We start from the raw sequence: 15874 nt of genomic DNA, 5'->3' as shown, positions 1-15874 counted from the left end.
GCTCTGTCACTGCTTTATTAACAGCAAACCAGGAAATTATTAACATGAAACTAAAGCGAGTCCATTCCTTTAACAAGGATGTTGAGCAGGAAGAGAATTTAGCCAAATACAGACATCCCTACAAGGGCCATCGCAGATCCAGCTGGGATCCAACCCTTACAGATCCACCAGCATCCCCATTTCTGGTGTGACCCAGCATCATCAACCCCACCTGGCTGCCATGGCCAGGGCCAACCCACAGCAGCCACCGGGCCCATGGGAGCAGCCAGAGAAGGAAGCAGAGATCCTGCAGGAGGTGAACACAACAGATGTCTCAGCTTCTCATTCTGATGGTCTTCAGCTCGTCTTGCCCCTGGCTTGAAGTGCCCACGTGCAGGAGAAACATCCTCATCCTCCTCCAGCTTTCTCCCCTGGTCATGCAATGCACACACTTCCATCTGAAGGAAGCCCAAGTAAGTGAAACTCTTATGGCCTCGGCTTTTATTCTGAGCACCCCATGCAGCTTTTCTGAAAAAGGACTGTTATAAAGATTTTTCAGAGAAATTGGGGTCACCTGCTGCAGTGAACTGAACATAATTGGGAAGCACTGTAGATCTCCTCTGTTTGGAAATGCATTGCGTGTGGATGGGGCTAGTTCAGCTTTCTATGTGTTTCTGGCTTCACATGCTATTTTTAAGAGCTGTAAATGGAGCAGGTCTTGCTCCCCTCCTTCCACCCTCTCCTCCTACTCACTGATTTCTCATCTTAAATTAAATTGGGTACAAACACTGTAACAAATAATTTTCTCTCTACATTATAAGAAGATAGGCACAGACAGAAGTTCAGAAACATACAGCATGTAGCATCTTTACAAGATAAGATCAGCACTGTGGCTTTCTGTCACAGGGTTTGCCTTTAAAAATTGCAATCATCAGCTCAGAATGTTTATCACCCCTTGAGAAGGATACTCTTACCACTGCCTATGAAGAGAGAGGTGTCTGGGATAAAAGATTGTCTTTATGTTTATCAGAACCTTTTAATTGCCCACAGCAGGCAATCCTTGAGCAGCTAAACAAGTGCGGCTTTGCAAGAATTTACACCAAGACAGGAAAGATGTCACTATCATTTGAGAAGATGTACATGTTAAAAAGCCTAAATTTAAAAGTGGAACTAAGAGGCTGCAGGCTTCCCCAGCTTCCTTTGTCCTCACAGGAGAGAGGAGCTAGAAACCAAATATCCCTGCCCTGCTGGCTTTTGCTGTTTTCTGCTTTTTGCACCTCTGAGGCAGGTCCAGCAGTGCTGGTTTGTTGGATCAGGAGTCTGATAAGAGCAGAGCAGACACCCCTCTTGTCTCCCCCAGCCTTTCATGAGTGTCCCCCAAAACAATTGGCAGAAGCTCTCAGTTCCACCTTGCTGGTTTAGCTCAAACTCAATTCTTTCTAACTTGTGCCAGATAGTGCCTGCTTTGATGAGCCAGATGCCAGCTGGAGATGGGATGTCCCAAACTCCTTGTGCCATTTCATGTAGAAAAAAGCACTGCACAGAAGGGCCTCCTTTGAGGTGCAGAGAGTGCTCCAGGTGTCTTCAGAGCACAGGTTGAGGTGAATGGGTGTTATTGCTGTAAATCAGACCTTCCAAGCAGCTTCTGTTTCTTTACAGCTCTGCCCTGAGCTCTTGACACTTTTTCCTGCATTTATCGCTGGTCTCAGGACCATTTCTATGCTTGGTCCAAGTGGTCAAGCAAAGATTCAGGGTCTCACAGTCTATTTCACCCAGGAGAAGAAATTGATGAGGGCATCAGATAACTTGGAGATAATTGTGCACCTTCTCAAGGAAAGGCAAGGTCTTCTTTTCTACCTCTTTAGGGGAATTGAAAACCATACACTCAAATCTCCTTTCTGAAAGGGCCTTTCCTTGGGCCAGACTCACTTTGCACACCTGGGCAGTGCTGGTACAACAATCACTGAGTGCCTGTGATGTCTGTGTGTCACCCAAACACTCCAGCTCCTCACAGAATTGAAATGTAAGCCCATTGTTCTGGCCAGCGGGGTTCCAGGTGCTCACATCTCTGGTTTGAACAGGGATGAGGCTCCTTCCTGGCCTCTGGAGATGACAATTAGCTCAGCTGCCTGCTCTAGAGCTTCTTGCAGCCCAGGACAATGATCTTTCCCACCATTTTGCCCCAGTCTGCAGCAACATCTGTGGTGCATGTCCCCAAAGCCATATGGTAAGGAAATGGCAATTCCTTGCACCTGGCTGGGCTGGCTATTTCTTAAACAATGTAGGCTGATTCTGGGTAACAGGGAGATAATTTTGGATCTTAAACCATTTCTTTGCTGTTTTCCTGAGGAATGGCTGAACAATTTGAATTCAATGCAAAGGTTCTCGCTGAAATCCCATTTCAAAAGCTGAAAGAGTGTTCTGATTCCTTTGCTGCTCCTCACACACACTGTGCATGCACTCACCATCTACTTGCCCTTCAGTGCTTGGCAGATTTTGCTGCATTCAGCCCAGCAAGGCACAGGTGCAACCACAGCAGATGGTGGCAAGCTTCATCTAACAGAGGCAACTTTAGGGAAAAGCAGATTTTTGCTCAAGAAATAGAATATGAAAGGGTCCAGATACCAAGGGTTATGAATCCAGCAATAACATAGCTCTGCTGATAATGACAATGTTTGGAATCATTTTTATTTGAATAGATCTGCCTGCATTACCAATATCTACAGTGTTGCTTGGTAACTATTTCCCGATACCCAGAGACTGAGAAACATTTTTTCAGAACTAAATTACAATTCTGATATTAAATTTCACATTTTAGTGGTTCCAGTCTCCTCTGTATGGCTGTTTAGCCACAGCAATATTCCTGGTAGCATTTTTTTTTATATTATCCACTTTTCTATATTTTTTTTACTTTCTTTCCTTTCCCAAAGGTGCCAAGTGAGGTTACAAGTAAATATTTCATACTCCTTCCTTGGAAATATGTTGATATTTTAAGAAGTGTCAGTAAAACTGTAAAGTGAGAATACTGGTGATCTCAGACTCGAGTTGCATAATTCAGGATGAGTTTCAAAACCCAAGTAGAAAGCAATTCTAAATTATCAGTGGGTGGAAATAAAATTGCCACATAAAGCAGTAAAGCAAATGGTATTAAAGTGTTGCATGGAAAATAGGTGAATATGTTTAAATATTAGTCACGCTTCTCTGTATTTGTTTTGCTGTTGGTGCAGTGCCAGCATTCACTTATTATCCAGAAGCTGCATTGTGTGGTCATGAAGATAAAGGAAAATACAATAATAATAATAATGATAATAATAATAATAATAATAATGATGATGATGATGATGTAGCACTGTTGTTGGGATCACAATTCAGTAACAAATAAAAAATCAGAATGCTCTACTTAATTACTTGTCAAAATTTACCTCAAAATAAAAAGGCAAATTAAAAAGAGGAAGGAACAAACCCCACCATGCTGCAGTTTCAGAAGTGTATCTGCTGATTTCCTCATGCTGCAAATTTTAGTTACAAAGTCATGCCTCCCCCATTTTTTGAGGATTAACAAATTCACTTCTGCCTTCCCTGCTAACGAGGACAGCACTACAGAAGGTGGTAGGCTGCTTGTAAATGCCAGGGTTCTGCTGATTTGTGGGTACTTCTGTGACTAAAGGAACGTAGCAGTTGTGTGAGACGACCCCTAATATCTCCTTTGCTCCCTGACAATGCCAGATTGTGCAGGGAGCTGTGCTTGAAAGTGAAATTCCCACCTCCCCAAATATATGCACAGTGACTTTCTGGAACATGATTTTCACAACAAGTACCCACACTTTGTTCATTTGCTTTCCCGGTGGCCTCTTTTGACTGAAGGCTTGAAACTGGCAGCTCAGAGCTGTGGAAGGTCAGAGGAAAGCAAATAACATTTGTTTAACAGCTATTTGTAGTATAAAAAGTTTAGCTGATTGTGTGGGTGATTGCATCAATTCTATTCCATAGCTCCTACAAAAGAAAATAGATCTTGAGATCACTTTGGAGCACCCTTTCTCTGGCTTTGAGGAAACAGCAAATTTTACATTCTGGTAGATGACTGAGTTCTGATTCCTACAAAAATCTTTAGCCACGCTAAGAAATGCACTTCCTAAGAAATCCTCAATTACAGCAAACTAGACAATTTGGAGAGGACTGGGTACTTCTAGACATTGTGAAACATAGAAATGGAGGACACCTGTAGAAAAAGCTGCAATCTAAACCTTCCCCCAGTTCATTCTCAGGTGAAACTGACTTCTGACATTTAAAAAATAGAAGTGGAAGGTTTGTTTGTCCCCAGGGCCCAACTCTGTCCTAAGTGCCACATTCCTGTCGAGGCTATGGAGCCTTCAGCACTGGAAATCTCTAAAGAAACAGATCAGGCAGAGCTGTCTGGAGTGACATCTGCAGGCAAGCTTGCTGTAAGACAAAGGAACCCAAAAATCCTGGTCTCACTCCTGCCATTAGATCTCTAACGTTATTAATAGCATTTGGTAATAATTGCATTAAAAGATTTGTCCTTTTTAGTGCAACTATGGGAAGCATTTAAGCCAAGGCCAGCTATGTTCCAGAAGGAATATTATATCTCTCCTGAGGAGATTTTTGTTCTGTGCTACAGAAAAGGTCAAGCCCCATGGCTGCAATTATCCCAAACAATTCCAGATTCAAAGAATACATCACAGCAGTTGTTTATTCATTGTTATACTACAGATGTACTTAATATTGCCCAAAAGCAGACACCATGGGTTTGGCACATCTTCAATCCATCCCCTCTCACCCAGATTACGGCATCTGTGATTCCTCAAATGGCTGTGGTGTGGTTTGTTCAATCACACAGGAAATAACTGGGACAATGAGATGTCTCAGGTGTAGGCTCCAGGGTACTGCCATCCCAAAATACTAAAAAATCTATTAACTCCATGCCAAGAAACAGCAGTTCAGAAGTTGTGAGTTTTCTTTTTTTGCTTGGGGTGGTGGGGTTAAACGCCTAGATGTCACATCAACATTTTTGATAAAAACCATGAAGTTCTCCTGAGTTTGTGTAACTCAGTCTGGTGGAACTTTTCAAACAGCATTATCCTAGAATAAGCCATGCTTCTGAAAAATTTAAAAAGTTGTTCCCTTTTTGCTGAGGAGAAAAAGAGCATATTGTTGGGTGGCTTGGTGCTTCATAGGTGTGATAAGCTGAGAACTCAGTACTCCTCCCAGGTTCTGGGAATTTAACATCTCAAGTCCTTAGTCCTTGCCGAACTAGAAATTACTGTTGTTACTTCTGTGATCTTTTACAATTAGACATTTTCCTCGTGTGTTTTTATGCTTTTGATCACTAATATTGCACTGTTTATTTCTCTGCTTTTATTATTGTCAAGGCTAAAATAATATGTGGGAGAGAGATGCAGTCAGAAAAGACAGACTTTAGTTTTATTCCTCTGCTCACACTGCAAAATACAGCACACAACAAATCTGCAAGCAAATCTGGATTTGTGACTTATGGGGGCCATTAATATTTAATGCATGCAGCATCTCCTCTTCTGCAGGTTTGTCCATATTCTATTCTAATGTCCTGTAAACAGTCTCCAGGTAATTTCTGACATCTCTGGAGCAAGAAACTGCTATGTATACAAAATTCAAACTGTGCTGGAGATGAGAAATGATGGCAGAAATAAGTGTTAGAGCCCTTTGATCCCCCTTCCTCTCTGCAGCAATAAATATATTCAGAAAGGCAGCACTGTAGATTTATAAATGTTAGCACTCTGAGTGAAGTCAAACTAATTTACTCTGTGAACTTCTCTGACATTATGAAAACTTTACAAAGAGATCATTGCATGTGAAGTATTAAAATACTATAATTTTAACTTAAAAACCCCACTCACCAGACCTTCAAGTTCCCTTCTGTATATCTGCCGTGCTTTGAAGTGTTTTAAGAATAAGTGGGAACACCATAAAGATGGCAAAATAAATTACAGCTCTTGAAGTTTAGGAATACCACCAACATAAAATAAAATTGTGTGAATTCATTTTTATGGATTGGGACTTTGGCGAGGGAGGGAGAGGAAGAGTAAAAGGGGATTGTTCTGAAGGAAGGGATGGTGATGAGGAAGGGACAAGTGGCACTGGAAATGTCTAATACAGTGACAGAGGGGTTGAGCCTTGTCTCATCATTTGTTCTGGGGGAAAAATAATTGATTGGGTAAATTGAGGAATTGAATATTTGCAAATTTGAGAGTGGTGAGTACAAACATCTCCGGAGCCATCAGCACTGGGTCACTTTCAAGGTTTTTGGCTTGAAGATGTGAGGCAGCACTTGGCTCCAGTGGGGAAGGAGGGCACTCAGCACCACTGCCCACAGAGCCACGGCAGCCCAGGCAGGAGCACCAGCTGCAGTTTCAGACCTTTCCCTTTGCTGATGGGTGGAACAAAGGGAACATCTCAAAAGGAGACAAAGCCCAGAGGCTGGATCTGAGCAGATCAGTCAGGAAGGAGGATAAAACATGGCTAGGGGAGTGCTTTCCCTCCTGGTGTGAAACTCTCTGCTGGCAACAACTGTAAGCACCACTTTCCTAGCTTCTGTAACAAATCATTGATGCCTTAATTAGTTCAGAACAGTGCTCTGCATCTTTTGGCCTGCTACAGACCTGTAGGAGCATTGCTCCCCTCCCTCTGGTGATGCCCCATCGATTTTAAAGTCCTGTCCTACCCTTGGTTCTCATCTGAGAAGGTCTCAGCAGCCACCTGGGACTGAGCTAAAGGTCACACAAGACATCTCCATTTTCTGGTGTTTGCCTGGAGGACCTGACCTGTTCCATGTGCTGATCAGAGGTTGGCTCCCGCCACTCTGCAATCCTAAAGGGAACAGAGTGCAATCCTAACCAGTGATGCATCCCTGCTTTGTTCAGCTAACAGAGGTGCCTGTCCAAATCTCAGCACCCAGGTTAGGCTGCTGAGACTTTGCTTGGATCCTTTTCTTCACAGCACCATCTAGTGCTGCTAATGCAACCCACAATTTTCTTTGTCCTTGCCTTCTTTCACATAAATACACAAAAACACATACATTTTAAAATAAACACAGAATGGACTCCAGACCTTTCAAAAAATATATACTTGAATAAATACTCCTCCATACTGAGGAGTTCTTTTCCCCTGAGGAAATGATGAGAGAAAAAAAATCACAGCTATAGATATGCAGGGATTTGAAGTCTAGAAACAATGCAGGTGAAGTTGTTACAAGAACCTCAGCAAAGCAGGAGGCTAAACTAAAGTATAAAATGAAATAAAATGCTGCCTCTTTAACTATGCCTTTTGTCTGGACTAAGAAACTGTGTATGGTTAAGTGTGTGTTTGCCTAGATGGACTCCCTTGCCTTTTATATGCCTTGCCCACTTTTTCTAACATCAGAAACTTTTTCTAACCTCTAACCTTTTGCTTAACATTGTTAAAACATGTTTAACTTCACTAAATAATGAATGCCAAAGATAAAGATTGTCTTTGCCAATACCTCGCCAACCTTCATCAATTGCAGTGTGAGTCCTTGCAGGAAACTTTCCCTCCTTGATGATCATTGCTACAAGAGACAAAGATCCCACAGCCTCTCCCCCAGAATTTGGTTTGTCCTTTGCTATGGTAAAAGTAAATGAAGGAAAAGGGAAAAGAGTCAACATTAAAAAAATAGAGAAAATAAGAGAAAGGAAAAAGATGAAAAGGACAAAAGGGAAAGGGTAAAAGAATAAAGCGAAAATACAGGGAAAGGGGGAAATTATAAAAAGGGGGAAAGGAAGAGGACAAGGAAAGGGAAAGTGGGAAAAAGTAAATACAGCCAAGCAAGAAAACTGCTTATTTTATTATTTTATTTTATTTTTAATTCTGATTATAGCAATTTAACTTTTTCAACCATTCTGAAAATTGCCAAAATACCAAGAGGGAAAGCAGCCAGGCATTTGCCATGGAGTTTTTCCCACGATCACCTTGTACTGCTGCAATAAATTCCTATGGAATCTCCTGGAGATCACAGTGGGAACCAGGTGGAGAAAGCTGCAGTGAGTGCCAGAGCAGTGCATATGGATGGGAGTTGGATGTGCAAGTGTTCTCCCTCCACTAGACAGTGTCTCGTCGAGTCCCACATTCATTTATTGCAACTTTGTAATTTGACCTTGACAGCTTGTAAATTTTCAGGACACTATTCTTAAAAGCAATTCAGTCGTGTTAGGCTTTCAAATCACTGGTTTCATGGCTGGGCTTTATGGGCAAAGGTGCATGTTTTAAATAGCTTTTGTGTAAAATCCCTGCAGGCTGTGCCAAAGGCAAACTAATGACCACTGGTGGAGCTGCAAATGGAATTGGATAATATATTGATACCAGCAGTAAACAGCATTCGATTTTAACAGCAACTAGTATAGAATAACATGTCTAATTTAATTTATGAACCTAATTTAAACATTGGGGAGGCATGACACAGAAAAACTAGTTGCTGTGTTGCTCCTGCACTTTTATTTTCTGCCCATCAGAAGAGGGGAAGGATGTTACAGGAGTTGATGCTAATTTGTTCATCTGCTTATGCTGTTGGTGTTTCTTGCCTGCTCATGGCACTTTTGCAGGTAACTCTAGCTGCTCTTAATCCTGACTCAAAGAAACAATTGATTTTCTTGTGATGATTTATTATCATTGATCAGGGTGCAAATAACACATTTTTGCTTTTAGCACTTTTTACAGCCATAGCCAAAGTTACCAACCTTTTTCTGTTTCTCTCTGCAGTGCAGAACTACAGCTCCAGAAGTGCAAATTCTCTTTCTTTGTGAGCAGCCTTGCCCACCCAATTAAATCATGTAAGTAAATTCACATGCACAAGACCTTGAACTGGGACCAGGATGGTTGTGTACAGCTCAGCCCCAAAGTTTCTAATTCTCCTTTTCTTTATGGCATACATTTTAAAAGATGTTCAAGCTATTTTTATTAATAATTGAGAAAGCTGAGGGTCTGAGCCTGCCTGACCTGCAGCTGTAGTAAAATTTTGAAAGAGAGCAAGGAGTCTTTACCATGAACAAGCAAAAATATCCAGCTTTGTTTTATTTGGGTATTTGAATGATGACCTTTTGAAGTATATTGAAATGAAAGAAAGAAGCATTCTCCAAAGATTTTGTACAGAATAAAACAAGCATTACTAACTTCTGTCTCATTTTCAGGTCTTACAGGCCTGTCTTGCTTTGCATGGACCCTTGCTAAATAGAAATGGTCACTATGTTCTTGTAAAACATAGTTAAATGGGAAGATTTCACTTGAGTAACCACTGAAAGACCATAAAACCGTACCACAAAACATAAATACATTCACTAGAAGATACCTTTCACTGACTAATAAGGAAAATATTTCTGACTTTCATAGGGAGAACAATATTAATGCTTTTTTTAATTATCCTTTGTGCTGGTTAAGTGTGGCTTTTTCTTGGCTTTAGGTATCAAATTTTTCCAAGAATTCTCCATCCTGTAGAGAACTAGAGTCCCCCCAGTCACTGAGAGTGAAAGGGAGGAGGTTTTTGACCTTCTGTGACCCCCAGATAAGGGATCAGTCAGGATTTCAAGAGCAGCCCCTTCCTTCCTTCAGGTATTTTTTTTGGAATTGTGGGTGTAGGTCATGATGATATTGATAAAGAAAGCAGCACAGCAGAACAATCAAACCCTGCACCAGCTGCCCCCGTGGCATTTTTGGTGGGCAATATTTTTCTCAGTGTTCTACTGGGTGTGCTTGGGTACCTGCAAAGCTCAGCTCAGCAATGCCAGGGGGGGTCCTGAGATTTAGAAAAGTGGCTTTTAACAAAGCATTTGCAGCTAAAGGTAGGTTTGCTAAAATCAGAAAAGGGTGACCAACTTCTGGTTTTAATGCTAGCAAGAACTGGCACAGCAATGGGAATTCTCCTGCAATGCTTCATTTATAGGATCCGAGTTTTCTGACCAAAAATAAAGAGAAAAAACTAAGATTAGGGAAATTTTTTTATAGCTCATCTACTTCTGCTTCCCAAACTGTGCCTAATGAAAAGAAAGATGACAATTATTCCCATTCTGAACACTGGAATTTGTCACATTAAGAGTATTTTTCCCATCACAAATCTACACTGGGATATTGAGAATTGGGCTACTGATTCATGTGCACTATTTGAGACAAAACTTAAAACCACAGGTATTTCAGGCTTAGAAAAAAAAAATTATTCTGAATCATCAGTAGCTGGAAGTAGAAATTCTTTGTGTGCATGCAGAGAAAAAATAGATTTGGAGTGGAAACTTTTTTGACAAGTATGAGTCTAACAGTATTTGAAGTAGATGAGATATTGATTCCTCAAAATAAATAAATAAATTCAAATGCCCAACCATTTTAAACTTCAAAACTATCTGCAAAGTTAACAATTTCACGCTTAGAAAATTGATAACAAAAGAAATCCTTTCTATACAATTGCCATGTAAAAAGATTTCTGTCACTTTTCCTTGATGAGGACAGCAGCATGCATGGCTGGAGAAAAAGTGCCCAACCTCAGGAGTGGTTCCTGGGCTTTGGGATCCAGGTCAGACCAATCTAACAAACAAAGATGGATGTTAAAAAATCTGCAGTCAGTGTCCAGACTGGCTACTAAAATAGCAATTTAAAAAATTTTAAATAAAATTTAAAAAAAAAATCCCAACCCTGCAGCAAACCTCACTCAGGCTGGAGTTTCAGCCCTTCCTCTGGACTGTTCCTGGGAACTGAACACTGTTAATTTGGTAGCACACACTTGGTGAGAGCAATGAGGAGATGCTTTCAGACTGACAGCAGATCTGCACACTCCCTGCTCTCCAGCTGTGAGTCAGCTCCAGCCCACCAACCACAAACATGTGCTCAAGCCCCAAGCTGGTGTCCTTTACCTTGCAGCTGCATTTTGTGCCCCACACCAAGCTCCACATTCCCAGCTCAAGAGGAGCTGCTGGCACCCAGCTGCCCTGGCTCGTGGCAGCAGCACTTTTATTTGCATTTTTATGATTCCTCTGCAGGATCCCACTGCTCACACAGAGTTTGTGTGCAACAACTCAGCTCGCAGCCAGGTTTGGAATCAGCAGCAGCTCTGATTGGAAACCCAGGATCCAACAGCCCTGAGGGTCACAGCTGCCCTCTGCTTCATTCCTGCCCCAAGGGCTCAGCAAACCCCAGGTGAGCAGAAATGTCTCCACATATGTGGAGTTCTCAAAATCAGAACAATTGCAGTAAAACATATATATACACGCTATGTAGGTTCCAAGGCATTTGCTTTTTTGGGTAAACTTTAAAGCAATAAAGTAAATGACTTAGAAATGTGTCTTTATGTGTGTTGATGAGCTTGCAGACCTTACATGAGTAGTCAGAATTCTGGGTTCATAAAAGAAATACAGAAATCAAAACGCAGAATGAAGGCTAAAGTTCAAATGCTGAAGTCTCATTGTCTCAGTAAGTTTGATCATTGTGTTTACAAAGTCGAATCTGTTGATAGAATGAACGCTTTAAGTTTTTGCTTCTTATTTGTATATATGAACTCTGCAGGCCTCATACAAAGATGGTCATTCAAGGTGACTTAACTCATCCTATTTTGTGAACTTCTGCAGTGTTTTTCAATCAGTATCCATCAAACATGTGACTGTGCTTTCTGCTGCAGTGGCTGTGGCCACAGTCCTTCTAGCGTGGCAGAAAAATGAAAACTGCTGTGATAATTTTCTTTTGAAAGATTTTTGGGTTTTTCTAAATTGCTGTAGTGTAAAATAGCCACCCTTAAAGCAAGCAAGAAAACTGCCTTAAACAAGCAAAAAGAAATACATTGAGTAGTGGGAGATTTTAATTTTGCTGATGTGCCTTTGTGTAGAAAACTTATTTAGAAAAACAATTTTGCTAAATAAAGAAGTATGTACTATAGCAGAGCTAGAGTTGTTTTGCTAAATAAAGAAATATGTACTATAGTAGAGCTATGTAACACAAAGTAGTTAATAAACAAGAGAGTTAAGAGAGTTTCTTTGTATTTGTACCAAGAGGGGGAATTTTGGGAAGCATAGAAAAGGTAAGAAGACTTTCAGAGAGCTGTGAAAGCAGGCCTGACAAACAGAAAGAGCAGGGAACTTAGAGCTGCAATGTCTGAAAGCAGGGAAGTTACAATAGTACAGCAAGCAAGGCCATGAAACAATAGCTTGAGTTTTAGGCTTGGCTAAGATAGACCTTAAGACTGTAGAAAAATATGCCTGGCAAGGTAGTAGAAGGTTTTAAGCTTAATAATGGAGTATTGTGTATTGTTAATAGAAGGCATACAAGCAAGTATTGTGTGAAACAATGTACTTTTACCTTTAGTGATTAGTTTGAACAATTGTCTGTAAGCTTAACAATAAGTTATTGGCTAGAAAGTTTTAAAAATGCTCTGTAACAAAGAAATCTTTGGTAGAAGGTGAGCTGCTGCCATCTTCCAATTGTCTCAATCCTGTAATGAGGCTGATGCTGCAGTAAAGCTCAAGGAACTTATCCCAGCAGTCCTGTCCCATTTGTGCAAAATATATTTAACAGATATATCTGTTATTATTATTTATCAGATTTATATCTGATAAGTCTGTCGGTTTCCAGAGCTCAATGTTGGGATGGAAAGAAAGGGGAAGAAGGGAGAGAAAGAATGAAATTGCCATTAAAGCTCAGCAGTCTGAGAGGGACACGTCGTGTGGCTGAGCTGAAAGGCTCAATTAGTTCTGCCAGGTTTATTTCATTAAAACACTGCAGAAGCATTTCAGCTGCAGCACCAAGAGGAACCAGAAGGCTTTGCAGGGGCAGGTTTTGGTAGCAGGGAGGCTGCAGGGGAACTGCCAAAATCTTTCTCCATGTCCAGCAGATCCAGGCCCTGGTGGCTCCAAAGATGAGCACGCTGCTGGCCAGGGCTAAACCCAGCAGGAATGGTGGGAATGCCTCTGATAAGAGATTTGAGAAGAAGAAATAAGTTGTGGAACAGATGTAATTGTGGCCAGAGAAGAGCAGGATGAGAACATGTGAGAGGAACAGCTCTGCAGAGCCAGGTCAGTGCAGAGGGAGGGGCAGCAGGTGTTGTGGTCCAGCTGATAACAGGTCAAAGATGAGACTTGATGATCTTAAAAAGATTGTTCCAACTTAAATTATTCTTTGTTACTAAGTTTAGCTATTTAGTGAACTGAACATAATATGCAATGAGAGAGAAAGCAGCTTTGAATGTTAAAAATGTAATTTCTTCTAAATTAAAAGTATAGCCCTGGCCTACACAAAAGCATAACTGTCACAGAAAAACCAGGAGGTGAAAAGATATATCTGTAGATATGAAAAGGTATATCTGTATGGAAATATAGTGCAGGTTATGTGGAAAGACAAAATTAAATCAAATAAAATCAATTTCAAAGATAAACTGCCACTGTAGTTCTTCTGGGGAGGGGGTGGATGAGGAGCAGGAGGAAGAGAATTAAAAAGCTTTGGGCTAGACTTTTGGATTTAGCTTATCAATAGACTTTCAGTGGGGATTTTTGTACCCAGGGACTTGTTTAAATTGTGTCTGATAAAAATGAAAAGAAAAAGAAAAAAAGAAGAAATTACATTTATGAACTTGGGAAACAATAAGTGGGAGCTTAAGAGTTCCTACAGAGCCCTGTGGAGGTTCTATGGTCACAGTGAAAAATCCAGAGTTCATAATTACACACTTAAAGATCAATAAATTTACATGTACTCTAAGACACCTGATGCATCATGCCCTCGGAATATAAAAGCTTTCTGTTGACATTTTTTCCCTTCAGCTCCAAAAATTGAAGTCTCTGTATCTCAGCTTCTTAAATGTGGTCTTCTCAGAAATACATTTTCCCAAAAAGAGAGTTAAGGCAGGCAAGCATTTCAGGTATTCTGCTTCAATAATCTCTCATGAAAAACTACAATTTTTCTGTCATTGACTCACTTATAAAGCAACTCTGGATTTATTGTGGCCAGTAAGCCTCAAGGATAAGTAGATGTTCAATTGTAAAATATGAAACAGAAATGAAAAAGGGAAAATATCCATCCAAAACATATCAGGGAGCACTGGCCATCATACCAGGGCTACTGTGAGACAGATTGTGGTTTCCAGGGAGTGTGCTGGTAAATGCTCTCTGTATAGAGGTTTTATAAAGTACAGCTGGAAGCAGGACAATGAGCAGGCAGTAGGATGGGGCTTTTTTTTTTTTTTTTTTTTTACATCAGAATTGGAGTAATGTGAAAAAGAGAAATCTGACATTTTTTTGTTTTGGTTTGTTAATTTTCTGTTTCCTTGAAGAGCTGGAATCTGTCTCTCTGACTTGTTACCTACACCTTTTTACAATGCACAACGTTTTAATTATGCGGTCCCTTTGCGAGCACCTCAACTCTGATGTATTCCAAAAGGTTTTGTGCTTCTGAAAAGCTGCTGTTCAGCATCTTCACATCCACTAGATGTCACTCAATAGTCATCATTTCCAGCACTGACCCAAAAAAAAGTCATCATTTCCACACACACAAAAAAAAAAGGCAACAAATATTTTTTTCCTTCAGACTCAAAACAGAGTTCTTTCAAAAAAATTTATTCACTGTTTAAAATTAATATGTGGTGTCTGAAAGGTTTTCAGCATCACTTCAAAAATTAAAACTTTTAGATGATTCAATTAGAAGCTGTGGTTGTCACCTGGAATTTGCATATTCCTTTAGCATAGTTCTTTCAAAGAAAAAAATATTAAAAAGATAATTTGGAGGGTGGTGGACTTGATGTTAATGGATAATTGTGTCTCTGGACCATGACCACACTGTTCAACATTTTGATCTGCCTTGTCCAGGTTTAGAGCAAATTTGGGGAAGAATCCCCCAAAGGAGCTCCGGTGGGAAAAGCAGATCCAATCGGCCTCTTCTCCCAACTGGTCCGGGAGGAAAAAATATCTCCTTGGAGAAAGGTGGAAAAAAACTGTTTATTAAACAATAAAACCAAAACAATATCAAACAATGAGACCCCTTGCCACTCTAAAAGAGATGACAAACTGAGAAAACCCCGGGTTGCAGCTCAGCTCACTCAGTCTCTGATCATTCCCTCAGTGCTGGAATTGTCACAGGCCAGGCCCGGCCTGGTGGGCCTCAGGTGCAGCTGCCGGTGCTCCCCTGGGTGTTCAGGCCAGAGCAGTTTCAAGAGGTCCAAAGAAAAGAGAAAAAAAAAAAAAAAAAACAGTCCAGGGAACTTCTTTGCCTCAGCTAGCTAACACTAACTAAAAAGCAAAAGAAGAGCTCTGTCCCGCTGTCTGTTTGTCCACAGACAACACAGTCAGGAGCAGGAATGTGGAGGAGTGGAGTACAGTGTCTGAAAACCAACTGCTGCCTCTTCTCTCCCCACCTTCACCCTCTGGAATGCTCTTAAAGGTACAAAATTTATTATTCAGCATAAACAGAATGAGATGATTGGGGATAAAAGCATCACATAGTCAACCCAGGACAAGACAGAACACGGGAGGGACAGGCAAAAGTGGAGGCTCAACGAGGATGGAACCATCAGTGCATACCTCAGTGAGCAACTGGTGCTTGATATTGAAGCTATTTAAAAACAAAAACTCTCAAACTAACAGGTTTTAAGTGGGTTTTTTGATTAAGGTTAACTTCCATAGTCCAGCTTTTTTTTTTCCCCTTTGTACTTAAGGTCAGAAACTGAATCCTACATTTCCTGCCCAGTTGCTTGACAGTGGGACAAGAAACAGCAGGGCAGGGAGGAACCTTTCTCTTTGGATTCCAGAGGTTTATTTTGATCAGATGAACTGTTGTGCTTTGGGGAGTTAAGGAGTGCCGATGGCAAGGAGTGCAAGTTACAGAAGACAAAGTGGTGAAGGAAAATCAACCACAAAACAGCTCAGAAAGG

At 40.8% G+C, this 15874-nt stretch overlaps 1 long non-coding RNA gene across 1 annotated transcript; it reads left to right on the top strand.

Moving 5' to 3' along the window:
• Positions 1-81: 81 nt before the first annotated feature.
• LOC131080129 (uncharacterized) lies at positions 82-11157 on the top strand. The gene is made up of 3 exons (XR_009114136.1): positions 82-452; positions 8749-8819; positions 11010-11157. It is a non-coding gene; the product is annotated as an uncharacterized LOC131080129 (long non-coding RNA).
• Positions 11158-15874: the final 4717 nt, after the last annotated feature.

This window comes from Melospiza georgiana, chromosome 2, assembly GCF_028018845.1.
Source record: "Melospiza georgiana isolate bMelGeo1 chromosome 2, bMelGeo1.pri, whole genome shotgun sequence".
NCBI classification, from domain to species: Eukaryota; Metazoa; Chordata; class Aves; order Passeriformes; family Passerellidae; genus Melospiza; species Melospiza georgiana.
The sequence above is the reverse complement of the archived record's forward strand: the minus strand, read 5'-3'. Positions and strand labels throughout refer to the sequence as shown.